We start from the raw sequence: 15867 nt of genomic DNA, 5'->3' as shown, positions 1-15867 counted from the left end.
TGTGAATTTATGCATTCACCCTTCCTACAAACAATTAATGTCCTGATAGCATGTGGAAGACTAACACATACAAGGTTTTTATGGAGGTTGCAGAGATCTATAAAAAACTGATCTGGACTTGAAGAAACATTTTATCTCTTCAGGTTCTGTGTCTCCCCTCTCTCTGCCCCTCCCCAGCTCATGCTCTGTCTGTCTGTCTCTCTCTCAAAAATAAACACTAAATTAAAAAAAAAAAAGAAACATTTTATCTCTGCTGCTTTGGGCTCCTTTGGAGTTTATGTCAATGTCAGCAATTCAGTTGACTTTTACATTAAGTGGATCATTGCTAAATATTTATGAACTATAACCTTATGAACTGTAACATGCACACTTTTAGTTGAATGGTGACCCCTCTTTGAAATTTTGATTTCTGTGGTCACTCTGAGTGATGTAGCCCTACCTATTCTCTGTTCCTTTAGACCTCCTTTTCAGGAACTTGTTACAACACCTGTATATGACTTGTGGAGTTATATGTATTATCCTTCCTGCCCTTTAGTGAGAGAGCTCACTGAGGGCAGGGAAAAAGTCCCTGACTCACGGTTGCAGTCCACATCTGGCCTGGCAAAGTATCTTGCACTTAGAAACAACAATAACACCAACACAGCAGAAGCAACGTGTCAAATTAATCTGAATTTATATGGAATGAAGTTGTATATTAATGCAGAATTTTAGAGGTGTGAGGGGCACCTGCATGGCTCAGACAGTTAAGCGTTCGACTTTGGCTCAGGTTGTGATCTCGCGGTTTGTGAGTTAAAACTCTGCATCGGGCACTGTGCTGACAGCTCAGAGCCTGGAACCTGGTTTGGATTCTCTGTCTCCTTCTCTCTCTGCCCCTCCCCTGTTCATGCTCTGTCTCTGTCTCTCTCAGAAATTTAAATAAATAAATAAATAAATAAATAAATAAATAAATAACTTTTAGAAATTTAGAGATGTGGGCCATGTCTAGAAGCACTATGAAATCAAAAGAAATAATAAGTATAGGTCATTGTCAGATCTTTGGAATTAAGCTACAGAGAATAGTGTTCAATGGCAATGAGAATGGGTAAAAAATTGTGGCCTACTTCTTTTGAATCAGCGATATAGAGTACATTCAGATGTTGGAATGCCAGTCTACAGAAGAAATGATCTCTTTTAAACCCCAAGATTAACCCAAAGAGTAGAGACATGCAAAGACACATTTCTTAGACAAGGAATCTTAGCCTGGGATTCCCAGAATGTATGTACAGAGGGAGAGAGTTTATGTGCTATGGTTTTCTGGAAAGCTTAACCCAGAAAGCAGAAGTGGGAGGTAAGTAGACTGAGACAGGGAAAGGGGGAGAGCCAATGCAAAGATGAGTTATAGAACTGACCACTTGATAAGATGGCACCATGCAGCTCATCTCTCAGAGGGCAAAGGGTGAGTTTTCCACTAACTCCCTTTATCTACTTTAGCTACCAGTCCCCTTTTCCAATTGCTTAAATGTTCATCCTGCAAGACACTAACCTCTGAACCTCCAGGCTGAGCCTGTGTGAGTGAGCATGAGCGCCAAGCAGGACCCTGAAGCAGCATTGAGAGGGAAGCCAGTGGTGGTGGGCTAGGTGTGTGCCAGGAAGGCAAGATGTGAGGTCCTGTTAGACTGCATCTGTGTGGACACAGAGCCCACCAAGAGCCAGGACAGAGACAGGGGAGCTCAGGAGCTTAAGACGTATCTAAAACCTGCTTTGCGACTTCCCTGGAAGAATGCACTTAGGATTCATTGCCCATCCTTAATGAGCTCATGTAGTCTATGAACATGAATCCCTTCCCTCCATCCTCCAGATTTTAAAAGGAGAAAATTCAACTAGGCCTTCAGAGCGTATTTCTAAATGAAAAAGTTGTATGTTTAGCATTTAAGGTGCATAAAGTTTAATGCAATTTTAAGTAGGTGTTTTATAAGCTCTTTAATTAGTAGAAATATGTTAACGCTTTTCACGTGGGATAAGGTCCAATAGTAATTTCCTTAAAGACCAAATGGTGAGAAAATAATCCATGTAAGGAAGAAAAAAAAAAGCCCCGACTCTTTTAATTTGGCATCTATAAGAAAATCTTGATTGTTAAGGATAATTGCAACCACAGGTATGTGATGAAACTGTCATTTGAAATCATTTGATAGTGCAACTTAAGAGCGGTGACAAGTAAGTTTGCTCACAGTGTGCTCTACGCCTTTTAAAGCCATTCTTTCATTAATTGTTGAATGTGCTTTGACAGGTACAGTTCTGGTCTCAGCCTATTTTAAAAGCAATAATCAATATGTAATTACCTTAGATTTTGCAGTATAGAGGGGAGCAGATAACTAAGCAAGCAGTTATGACACAGCAGAGTGATCCAGTAGGAGTGAGCAAAGGGAATGGGGGGTCAATAGATGGGGCACCAATTCCTGGCTATTGGGCCCCATAAGAGGACTCTAGAGGAGCTGATAGCCAAGTAGGGGACTTTAAAGGAAAGCTGGAGGCTGACAGTCATTGGAATTGAGGAAGGGGCGTTGGGAGGTCTCCTTGGAGAGAAGGAGCAGGTACAGAGGCCATTTTAGGAAAATGTGAACTACAGAGGACTGCAAATAATAATTAGGGCTGGAAATACAAATATGAGTTTTATCAGGAAGGACAACCCATAAGGAGCTTTCATGCATAAATTCATGAGTCACCGGAGGATCTCAAGGAAGAGACTGGAACATTCAGATTTGTACCTTTCAAAGATCACTTTGACAGTTGACCAGAGTGAGATAGGAAGAGAAATTATGAGGTGGTTGTTATAACCCAGTAAAGAAACAGTCTTAAACTGAGGTGTTAGCAGCAGGGGTGGGGATATGTGATTTGTTTTATGAGAGTCCACATAACTTGGGGACATAGTGAATGAACTGGAAGAGAAGAGATGAGTCAAAATTTCTGGTCAGAGCAACTCAAGGGATGGTATTGTTCATCATTGGAATGCGGGAAGAGGCATAGGGTTAGGGGAAGTGATCCTGGGGCAAGGAAGTAGAGAATGGGATCACTTAAGAAATTTCACTTGTTCAATAATATGTAATAATTATTTTTTTTGTCAATGGCCTGAACCAGACTGACTTTTTCAGTGTATTGTAAATAAAGTAATAATTTTATGTGACTGTACTATAAAATCAAGGTTGACATGAGATGTTCATGGAATTAGCCAATCATTTAATCCATCCAAATTTCTTATTTTATGAAAATTTTTTAATGTTTATTTATTTTTGATAGAGAGAGAGAATGGGGGAGGACAGAGAGAGAGGGAGACACAGAATCTGAAGCAGGCTCCAGGGTCTGAGCTGTCAGCACAGAGCCCAATGTGAGGCTTGAACCCATGAACTGCAAGATCATGACCTCAGCTGAAGTCAGATGCTTAACCCACTGAGCCACCCAGGCACCCCAATCCATCCAAATTTCAAACTTCAAGCCCAATATTTATAACATAAGCAAGAAATTCTGAATTGTCCTTTTTTCTTCTATAGCTATTTCTATATAGATGTTGAAATGTATTTTCACAGAATTATTTGAATTTATTTATTGTTTTGTGCAACAATACAGTGATTTTATTGTCCTACAACATGGCGTTAGAATTGGTGTAGCTCAAAACCATATATGATTTAATATTCCTTGGTACATGTTGCCTTTGGTCATTATTCTCATGATTTTCTGTCTTCCTCTCTGTCTCTGTTTCTATGTGTCTATATCTGTATCTATTTCTATATATCTATATCTATATCTATATCTATATCTATATCTATCTATATCATCTCTATCTATGTCTCTCTTTTTTTTTATTTTTTATTTTTTGGCACTTTCTTACTTGCCAACACACACAGCACTCCAGGATCATCTTGTATTTTTCCTACTGCAGTCCTGGAATCAACCGTCTCGCCAATGAGCCCTGGATCCCTTATTGCAGCATGGTTATTTAGAAACAAGAACCTAAGCACCAGGTATGCTCACTTTTGCAACACCACCTCTTCAAACATCCTACAATGAAGAGAACTAGGATATACACGCCTTTATAACACCTCATGCATATGCATACAACTACATTTCTGTGTCTATTGGTGTCTGTATGTTAAATTATGAGCCCATATTAATACCTCTGACTCCAGTCCAGCATGATAGAGTTCATTCTAGCTTTCCCACTTTTCTTATTTTTAACTTCTTTCTTCAAAATTAAGAAACCCAGCTTTCATCATCTACCACACATTATTAATCTATTCAGTCCTGATACATAATTAAAATAATGTTAAGATTCATAATCCAAACCCCTGTGAGAAACAAATTTACAAACTACAGTATAGTGTTTGTGTAGAGTTTTTTTTCTTTAGCATTACAGTATCTAGTCAAAATTGTATTTTTTCAGTTAGCTAAGTCATTTATTTCTTCCACATATCTTTAAGTATGATTATGTGATTCATTTGTAATGCACTTTTTTCACAATCTGGTAGATCTTTAAAAATTAACACATAGTAAAATTCACTTTTTGTGATATACAGTTCAATCAGTTTAGACTAGTGTTTGGAACTGTATACACATTACTGTACTTCATACAAAACAATACCAACACCCCTAAATTCTCCTGTGATATCCCTTCATGGACACCTTCTTCCCTCCACTCCTGACCTCAACAATAACTGATTGCCTTAGGATACACTTTTTATTTTTCCAGAGTGTCAGAAAAAATGGAATAATAGGATATGTAACTTTTACGGTCTTGCCACTTTCACTTAGCAAAATGCATTTAAGATTCATCCATGTTGTCTGATTAATACTTTTTTATTGCCTACTAAGTATGTATTGCCAAGTGTGAATATACATTTTCATTTCTCTTTGGTATACAGCTAGATTTGGTATTGCTCTTCTAAATATTCTTTAGAATTTTCTATATAAACAATCGTGTTGTCTGTGAATAGAGACAATTTTATGTTTTTATTTGTATGACTTTATTTTTCTTGTCTTATTGCATTAGCAAGAACTTCTATTATAATAGAAAATAGGTGTGGTGAGAGAAGACATCCTTTTCTTGTTTCCAAACTTAATAGAAAAATTTCAGTCTCTCCATTAATTATAATATTAACACTGAAGTATTTTCTAGAATCATTTTGTTAGGTTAGGGGATTTCCTTCTCTTCCTAGGTTGCTACAAGTTTTTGTTTTATCGAGAAAGGATATTGAATTTTGTCAAAGGATTTTTCTGTAATGAGAAGGTCATGTGTTTTATACTTCCTCAGTGTTTTAATGTGGTGAATTACATTGACTGATTTTTGAAAGTTGAAGGAGGGTATCTTAAATTTTTTTTTAGTTTTTATTTAAATTCCAGTTAGTTAACATACAGTATAATATTAGTTTCTGATGTACAATTTAGTGATTCAGCACTTCCATACAATATCCGGTGCTTATCCCAAGTGCATTCCCTAGTCCACAGCGCCTATTTCACCCATGCCACCACCAGCTTCCTCTCTGGTAACCATCAGTTTATTCTCTATTTTTAAGCATCTGTTTTGTGGCTTTCCTCTTTATTTTCTTCTCCTATGATCATTTGTTTTCTTTCTTAAATTCCACACATGAGTGAAATTATATGGTCTTTGTCTTTCTCTGACTGACTTATTTTGCTTGGCATAATACTCTCTAGCTCCACTCATGTGGTTGTAAATGGTAATATTTCATTCTTTTTTATTTTTATTATTTTTATGGTTGAGTAATATTACACACACACACACACACACACACACACACACATACACACCACATCTTCTTTATCCATCCATCAGTTGCTGGACTTTTGGGCTCTTTCCATAATTTGGCTATTGTAGATAATGTTGTTATAAACATTGGGGTGCATGTATCCCTTTGAATCATTTTTGTATTTTGGGGGGAAAATACCTCATGGTGCAATTGTTGGATCATAGGATAGTTCTATTTTTTAAGTTTTTGAGAAAACTCCATACTGTTTTCCATAGTGGCCGCAACGGTTTGCATTCTCACCAACAGTGTAAGAGGCTTCCCCTTTCTCTTCCCTTTCTCATCCTTGCCAACATCTATTGTTTCTTGTGTTGTTGGTTTTAGCCATTCTGACAGGTGTGAGGTGCTATCTCATTGAAGTTTTACTTCTATTTCCCTGATGATGAGTGATGTTGAGCATCTTTTCATGTGGTTGTTGACCATGTGTCTGTTAGATGTCTTTTTTTGAAAAATGTCTATTTATGTCTTCTGTCCATATTTAAACTGGGTTATTTGGTATTTGGGGGTTGAGTTTTATAAGTTCTTTATATATTTTAGATACTAACCTTTTATCAGATATGTCGTTTGCAAATATCTTCTCCCATTCTGTAGGTTGCCTTTTAGTTTTGTTGATTGTTTCCTTCACTGTGCAGAAGCTGTTTATTTCTGTTTATACTTTCTCACCTCCCATTCACCTTTCAACAGATTTCTGTTTATCACCCATGCCGCTCACTTCATAGAACTCTGTTAAAATAATGGTCTTCATACTATATCATCTTTTCACTCCTTATTTTACATGTTATGTTTTAATAATGACCATATTCTAGAAATGTTTCCTGGTTTTCTATTTTTATTCTATGGTCACTGCTCACCAGTTTCCTTTGTTCTACAGGTGTATATGTTCCTTAGAATTGCATTTCTTGCTCTGTGTGCTTATTTTATTTTTTAGTTTTTTTGTTTACTGTCTAAGTCTGTTTTTCAGAAATCATATTCATGTGGGTGCCTCTCAAACCTGAATCTCCATCCTAGAACTCTCTCTGGTGAGTTCTGTATCCAACACATTCATTGGAAATCATTTAGCGATCAACATAAATCACCAAACTGATTATGTTACCCTGCTTCCCTTTTTCAGAGTTCCCTATTACTTGGGATTCTCTCTCTCTCCCTCTATCTCTCTGCCCCTCCCTGCCTCTCTCTCTCTCTCTCTCTCTCTCTCTCTCTCTGTCTCACTCTCTGTCTCTCAAAAAATATAAACTAAAAATAAATGAATAAACATATAAATAAATAAATGAACAAATTCCTTCTATTTTTAAAGCTCAGACTATTTCACTTTCTTTGTAAGGCCTCAGAACTAACCTCTCTGCCTGATCCATGACAGGATAATAATGATTTGTTTCTTTGCATACTCATTGTACCTGTTCATGGCACAATTTTATGCTGTAATAATTTAATTTTCCTGCAATAATTGATTTACATATTTATTGTATACACACACACACACACACACACATACATCTTAACTATGCATTGTGAAGGAAGGTACTAAATTGATCCCTTAGCACCTAAAAAGGCCCTGCTACCTAGTTGTGAATAAATGTGTATGTTTTGAATGAATAACCCTAACCATTGACCTAGAGTTTTGCCCTTATTTAAGATTGTTTAAATATTTATTTATTTATTTTTGAGAGAGAGACACACACACAGACAGAGTGTGAGGGGAGAGGGCAGATAGAGAGGGAGACACAGTCTCTGAAGAAGGCTCCAGGCTCTGAACTGTCAGCACAGAGCCCCATGTGGGGCTTTAACTCAGGAACCATGAGATAGTGACCCGAGCCGAAGTCGGATGCTTGACTGACTGAACCACCCAGGCGCCCCTAGAGTTTTGCCCTTATGAAAGCAATACTGAATTCTGAAAATGTCAGCACTTTTGGTTGTAGTTCAGACCCTCTTAAGGTAAATTTTTGTGGGAATATGGCCAGCAAGCTAATGTGGGATGTTCTTTGAGAAAGAGAGGAAACTCGAACAGCAAGCTGTGGTGTTGAGGGCCAAGTTGGAACCCAATGGCATTAAATAAATCTGGGTTAGATAAGGCTTTCCTCAGCATGGAAAGTTTATCAGATATAGAGGGCACCGGAAATGTGAGAGGGCTTTGCCAAACGGTGGCAATCTAGAGGCTGCCAATAACATATATGCGTCATTTTGGAGTTATTGTCCCTCAGCTAATGGCTTCCTTATATCGTATGCCTCTATGAAAAACTTCTGGAGGCTGTGGGTCTGAGATGACTCACATCCTAAAGATTAAGTACCATTTCTAATGAACTGATGACTGATACACCATAAAATCAATGCTGCATCACAGCCCAGCTTCCTTCTTACAAATGTTTTGAAAGGACATTTCTTAAACTTTACCCCTTATGCCTAAGGCAAACTAAACTTCTCCTTTTATATTTTAAAATCTACATTAAAGATAAAGTATAAATTCAATACTGCTTTGTGAGTCATTTGCTTAATTTTATTAAAATATGGGCCAAAGAGAAAATATGGGTCAAATATCTCATACTGAAAAAAGTATGAATGACATTTTATTTAAACTTATACTTTCAAAATCAAGGTCATTTTTTCTGGTAGTATGCATGAAGCTGTGATACTATAACTACAGTAGAAAACTCTTAACACTTCTTCACTGAATCTACTCTCTGGATTAATTGATGCTGTGTGCCTCTCTCTAAAGTGTAAGGACTGGTACCTACCGCACACTGAAACTTGTGTCTAGAAGACTATGCCCTAAAGCAGATGCTGGCAAAAATGGACCTTAAAAAAAAACTCAGCCCACTGCCTGTTTGTGCAAATAAAGTTTTATTGGAACACATCCGTGACCATTTACTCACTTATTGTCTATGGCTACCCTTGTACTAAAACACTAGAGTTGAATTGTTGTGACAGAGACCTTCTCAACCTCGAAGCTAAAGGTATTCAGTATTTGACCATTAACAGAAAGTTTGTTATCCCCGTACTAGAAGATTTCCACTTTGTGAAATGTATGAAACAATTATGTTGTTCCTGATCCTTATCATCATGTTTGTTCTTGTAGATATTCATGTGGAAAATTCAGGATTCTAAGATTTCTTTACAATTTTCTCTGATTTTGTCTCTATGCCATGGGAACTGAAGCCTAAATTTGTAAACAACATATTAGAGGTTCAATTTTCAGACACACTACACACACACACACACACACACACACACACACGAATGTTCTGGAACTGTCATCAGTAGAAACATAGTCAATGAATGAACTTGGCCTTCCATTGAAGATTTTTCAGACATTTTCCATTTTTACACCAAAATATGGGTGTTAGGCATTAAGAGAAAAAACAACTTACTGAGCCCTAATTAGTTAAAAAATTGCCCACTAATCTACCTGTGCTAAAAATAAGTTAAAGTTGGTTAATCTCAATTGAAGTAGAATTTCAAACTATAGATCAAATGTGTCTAAAGTTTACTTTCATAACAGGGAAATCAGGATAGAATGAAAATAAATTTAAAAATTATAAGTCACAGGAACCACCTGTAACAAGGCATCCAAAACTTATATATATTTTTTGTATTGTTGAAATTATCAGAAAACCACTAAACCTTAAGTCTTTCAAAACTTTTTATGGTTTATCTTTTCTAATTTACTATTAAAAAATCAGTATGGATCAACTCTAGATCATTTGAAGGTTTTCACAGATTTATACATTGTGTTAAATACTTAAAGAAAAAAAATTACATAAAAGAACATTTCTAGATAGCATTTCTTTCCTTCCCAGTTTTTGAAGAATTAGTCATTTCTTTACCACCTCATGTTATTACTGATTTAACAGGATCAATAAGCCGTGGAAACATTGAAAAAGATGATATATAAACAACATTCTGAACTATATTTTTGAAAAAATTAGAAGAAAATTTTTACAGAATTGTTAAAAAGTCATCAAGACTTTTTGTCTTGATGTTTGCTTTTGTTACATTAGTGAAGAATGATATTCCCACTAAATTTGCTAAAACTTATAGAAAACTTGGCGTAAGGGTGACAGCTCGACAGAAATATCATGTACTACAAAGAGATAATGAAGAATTCATGTTCCTTATTAATCTCAGTGAAAGTTTCAGTCACGTACAGGAAGATGACATATAATAATGGACATGATTATTTTAAATTCAGGATAAAGTTGAAACAGTGTGGGGAGCAAAAGAAACAGACGAATCTACGTATGAGGAAGAAGGAGGGTAAGGAGGAGGGAGAAGAGGGTGAGGAGAGATCAAAGTAAGAGAAAATAATTTCTCAGTTGGGAGCCAGAGCTATTCCAGTTCCCACTGGAACAACAGAAATCAAGGCAATGATTTCATTGATGAGAAAAGATGAATTTGATAAGCATCTTTACTGAAATTTTAATTTGTAAAAACAATAATCAAAATTGTTGTTTTATGATATGTAAGTAAAACCTTTTCAATTAAGTACTGGTATCATTTAAGAATTTGAAGGCTATATAGATGAAATTTCAGGGAATATTAATAGAATGATGGATCTTAGAGTAACTGGGGACTCTGACTCTGTAGGTTATCTTAATCAATCTGCCATACAGTACTGACAATACAACCCCATTTTTGGTTTACCTCCTTAGACTGCATCATAGTTGAATAGGGAGTTTCCAAAGAGGAAAGACTAACTCCCAGTGGGACTAACTCCAAGTTCGAACACTTATAAGGAGAAAGAGAAATCAGATTCTGAGAATTCAAATATCAATAACAGAAAGGACAGGAGCCATTTTTCAATAGGAAATAGAGCCAGGACTAAGAAAGTAGGCATATTTGAAACAGAGAAGAGAGACCCACCTCATGATCTTAAGGATATGCTGTGGCCATGGCTCACATCTGTTACTCACTGGGCCCATGGACGTCTGGAAGTTTGGGGCTAGCTCAAGGAAACCTGGATCAGAGTGCCTACATGTTCTCTACATTACATTTCTGAAAAATCACAGAGCTTCTGGTCTGATATTTCCAGTAGCAATTGGAAACTAATTTTTACTACTTTGTTAGGATGCTATTCTTTGTGTTCACCCCAAATTCTCACAATTCTAAACATGTATCTATCTGAAGGAGCTATGCAAAACAAGCTTGGTCCTTTCTCTGTAGGAGGACTTTTAAATATTAAATATTAACACTTAATGTTCTCCAGATTTTTCGTTTTTAAGGTTAAATATCTTAATTTGTGTGTACTCATTTGTGTACATACTTCAGTTTCTCTATGTGTTATCTAGAAATGAACATCGTACAACATTGTTATTGGAGGAAGTGGGATTGTTACTTCCAAACTGGAGACTGTGCTCTCTTCCTATAGTACTGTTGAAGGTTATAGCAGGTATTTTTAGGAGTCAGGCATCAGAATTGCTTCAGATTGAACTAATAGTAAACAATCAATTACTGACAGTAAGCCTTATTCTCACACTGCCATTGGTCAGTAAGCTAAGTTTCTTTCATCTTATGCATACGTAGCTGACCATTTGAGCTTATTTTCTTGAGTCAATATGTAAAAAACAGTTAACAGTATTTGTTCACCGATAACCTGAGAATATTTAGAATTGTGATGTAGCTATTTAAAAAGTTAATGTGATGACAGTAATAGAGGGCATTTTGTCTGGAGAAGTTGAGAGGATAATTTGTGTTCAAGTATTTAGGGATTAGTCATACGAAGAGATAGGGGAGGTCAAATTGCCTTTAGCTTCAGAGGATAAACTTGGTAACAGAATATCTGGGTTTAAATGCTTGTTCTGTTCTCTTACTGTCCTTGTACATTTGGGGAGCTTATATCCTCTCTGAATTTATTTGTCCTGGTTTGCAGGAAGGCAATAAAAAAAAATGACCTCAATGTGTTGATGAAGTTCATGTATTTTAATTTGTTTAAGGTAATAGAAGTGTGTTTACTTGGGCAAGTCACTTAGATTCTCTAAGCTTATTTTTCTCATCTGCTAAATATGAGTTCATTTATGCCTTCATTTCCCTGGTCACTTTTGTCTCCTGGAACAATAATCGTTGTCTTCTCAAGTCACAGAGACCTCCATGTTTCTCTAGGGTCTCTTTCTCTGCACTGTGTTGCAGAAACGTCTTCCAGGTGACCTGAGATGGTGGCAAAAATCATGTCCTTTGTGTCCCTTCTAAATAGCTGTTTCATTTTTGTTTTCCTGGGTTAGGAGTTTAAATCAGTGGGAAAAATATTCTGACAAATTTTACTAATTTCATGGACAAAAGTGGACATTTCAGGATTTCTTTAGTGCTTTATTCAAAAAACATGCACTTAATTCTTCATCGACCATGGAGTGTGCTAGTGTAGATAATTTGGAAACGAATACAATAGAATCTCTTTTTTCAAGGATCTGAAAACCCCAGGGTAACACAAAGACAAAAACAAAAATGGCATACACAATAATAAGTAAAATACGATGTGCTATATGCTAACTGGAATACGTTACTTATAAAATTATTTGCAAAACGAGTGCCTCAATGATATCAATTGGTTGTCATGGAAGACATGGGAGCAGCCTTCCCAGGGGGGTGATATACTTAATACTTGATATACTTGAACGAAGAGTGGAAAGCATTTAATAAATGGAGAAGAGATGGCAAGTCTTCGTTAAATCCCCCCAATCTTTTCAGTCCGAATTTGTTGCCTATTCTTCTGTGTTTTGTTTTCAGATTTATGGTATCAATTATCCCTGATTGCTTTATAGTATGACTGTGTGGGTGACTAACCGTATCACTTCTCAAACAGCAGACTTCTTGAGAGCAGGAACTGCATCTAAGATGATTCATCTTTGCCTCCCTCTCCTTCAGATTCAAGTTTAAAGTCCTAATCTGGTCATGAATCTTCTGCCTTCTTGCCACATGCAGCAAAATCTGAGAAAATATTTATGAGATGAGACAGAAACTTGGTATTAAATTCAATAGAGGATGAAGGGTCAGGGAAGGATCGAAAGCATCAAATATCATTAAATTACAGGTCAAATCTCATTATAATATGCATGGAGTAGTTTGCACATTATCTGTGTCGTACAATATTTGTCGTGTTAGGAACTTCTTGAAATCCAATCAGCAATGGACTGTTGATAATCTTTTCACTAATTAGAGATGTTCAATGTTGTAGTATCTGTTTAACAAGGTTTGACCTTCACTAAACCTCATTTATGTGGATGTTTTCTACAGAAACAGACAGATGCTTATCGTTGTGTGAGAAGGTTTGAAAATGAGTGGGAATATTTAGCATCTGTGAAGGACTTAGGAGGAGAAGAGATCAAGAGAGATATAGGAACAATTACAACCTTCCCATTTATCTAACCTGTAGAGTTTAGGGAAAATGTAACAAATACACTAAACAAAGGGAGATTATACATCAGTGTCTCAGTAAGTCAGAAAAGTTATACATTAGGCGAAAAAATTTGCTTACAAACCAATCAATAAAAATGTAGAATTTAGCACATTCTATCTAATACAAATAATACATATTAGTTTTGAATAATAATTAATACAGGGATATAATTATATTTTTTAAGGGAAAGAAGGTGTGATAGGTTGAGTAAGAGCCACCCTAATATATCAAGTCATGATCCCTGGGTTATGGAACTGTTGCTTTATTTGAAAAAAGAGTCTTTGCAGATGTGATCATGTTAAGGATCCTAAAATGATGAGATTATCCTGGGTTATCCAGGTGGACTAGAAATGCAAACCCACACGTCCTCCTAAGAGAGAGGCAAAAAGAGGGAACACAGAAGAGGCAATGTGACCACAAAGCCAGCGATTGGGGTGATGTGGCCACTAGTCAAGGAATACAGACAGCCACCAGTAGCTGGAAGAGACAGATTCCTTCTTAGAGACTTCAGAGGAAGTGTGGTCCTGCTGACACCTTGATTTTGAACTTAGGGCATTCAGAATGGTGAGATAATAAACATCTGTACTTTCTAGCTCTCCAGCTCGTGGCAGAGTGGCTCCAGAGAAACAGTACAGAAGCTTTCTGAGTTTTCTAAAGACAACATAAGGAATTACAATTAAAATCTAAACATAATTTTTAACTGCGCTGTATAATATAAACATGTAATGTCATAAACATTAAGACTTTGAAGCCATATGTAATTTATTATATAATGAGAATATGATTATCAAAATATAAAGATGAAAAAACTGAAGTCTGGATAGAGGAAGCTTTATAACCTATTGATCTGAAATTAAACTCTGGACAGAGAGGTCTACCTTGACTCTAAAAGACATTCTCGAAAAGTTATGGGTGTGTTCAATATTATCAATTAAGTCATGTTTCAATTGTCTTGTGGCTAATTATGGCATTAAATGTGAAATACATTGGGGTGCCTGGGTAGCTCAGTCAGAAAGCATCTGACTTTTGATCTCAGTTCAGGTCTTGACCTCACGATTGTGAGTTCAAGCCCCCCACATTGGGCTCCACGCTGGGTGCGAAGCCTGCTTAAAAAAATGTCAAATACATAGATTATTAAATTTTCCCTAAGTGTACTGTATTGTCATTTGAGATTTATTTCACCACTTTTAGACATAATTAGAAACAGATATTTCCATTGTTTTGATCTAAGTTAATATTAGTCTTTCAAAATGGTACAAATTTAAATGGCAGTTATGAAATAAATGTCAATGAATTTGTTTTCTGTGATCTTACTAGAAATAACTTTCTCCCATAGTCTAAGATGGTTCCAAGATGCCCAGTTATGCACAACGCAAAGGTTTGAAAAAAAATCTAAAATGCTAGAGCTGATATTGCATGGGTTCCTCTTCAGACTGAAGAGGGGACCTCTTTTAACCTTAATTAGGGGTTAAATTAAGGGACCTCATTTAATTTAATTTCATTAGGGGTTAAATTAAGGGACCTCATTTAACCTTAATTACCTGTTTAACTACCCTCTCTGCAGGGGCGCGGGGGTGGCTCAGCCGGTTAAGCACCTGACTTCAGCTCAGCCCATGATCTCACAGTTCATGAGTTCAAGCCCTGAGTCTGGCTCTGCACTGCCAGTGCAGAGCCTGCTTGGGATTCTCTCTCTCCCTACCCCACTTGCAGTCTCTCTCTCTCTCTCTCTCTCTGTCTCACACACACACACACACACACACACACACGCAATCAATCAATCAATCAAAACTGAAAAAAAAAAAAGGATTAAATGAAAAAAAAATACCCTTTCTCCAATATAGTCACATATGAAGGAGGTTAGGACCTCAGCATATGAATTTTGGAAGATACAATTCAACCATACAGATAGTTACATTTATATAAAGAATATTTGTATTTGTGTTTGGTAAGAATACACACATTCAAGTGTGTATTAGTCATGAAAAAGGGAGACTGGTTATCTATGGTTCTACTATGTGAAAAAAAAAACCATTAAAATTCAGTATATATTTTTTCTCGCTCTTTATTATACAGATTATGGGAAAAGCCCAGTTCCAAAAAGATGATATTCTTCAGTGATATATTACAGAAGAAATATTGCAATCTTCATTCGTTGCAAGGTATGAGCTGGTATTTCTTCCAAATGGGAGCAGAGAATTCAGATCAAATTATCCGCTGAATTTACAGTCTACTTTATGACCAATGGGAGTTCCAATTGTGCTTCCCTTAGACTGGATGATATGAACAATGGTATTTAAATCCATTGACTTTTTCAGGTGTAAATCAAAGTTTTTAAAAAGAACAGGTCTTGACAACATTTCCTAAGCTATATGGTGCAATATATTAATAGATACTACATATTAATAATTTCGGTTACCAAATAATTTTTGAAATTCTAGTTGAACAAAGCTGGCATTTCTACATTGGAGTATTCCTTAGAGCCTTTGGTTTTCTGATGTCAATGTAGGAGAATACAGTATGGGACGTTTATGAAACTAATTTGATCACAGAACATTTTGTCAAAGGAGTATCTCATACAGCGGGAAGCAAGAATGATGGAAGGTTTCTTACTACATATTATCCTTCTCTCTGTTAAAACTTTATGGGTATTCACTTTTTTATTTATTTCACTAATTACATGATCTCTTTTATTGT

At 36.2% G+C, this 15867-nt stretch overlaps 1 long non-coding RNA gene across 1 annotated transcript in view; it reads left to right on the top strand.

Annotated features, from left to right (window-relative positions):
• LOC122231731 overlaps window positions 1–15867 on the top strand; it is a 179918-nt gene that overhangs the window by 30851 nt on the left and 133200 nt on the right. The window contains exon 2 of the long non-coding RNA XR_006208968.1: window positions 15247–15332. This is a non-coding gene — a long non-coding RNA (uncharacterized LOC122231731). The remainder of the gene's footprint in view (window positions 1–15246; window positions 15333–15867) is intronic.

This window comes from Panthera tigris, chromosome D2 (genome assembly GCF_018350195.1).
Source record: "Panthera tigris isolate Pti1 chromosome D2, P.tigris_Pti1_mat1.1, whole genome shotgun sequence".
Classification (NCBI taxonomy): Eukaryota; Metazoa; Chordata; class Mammalia; order Carnivora; family Felidae; genus Panthera; species Panthera tigris.
Note: the sequence above shows the minus strand (reverse complement) of the source record. Positions and strands in the feature narration are given on the sequence as shown.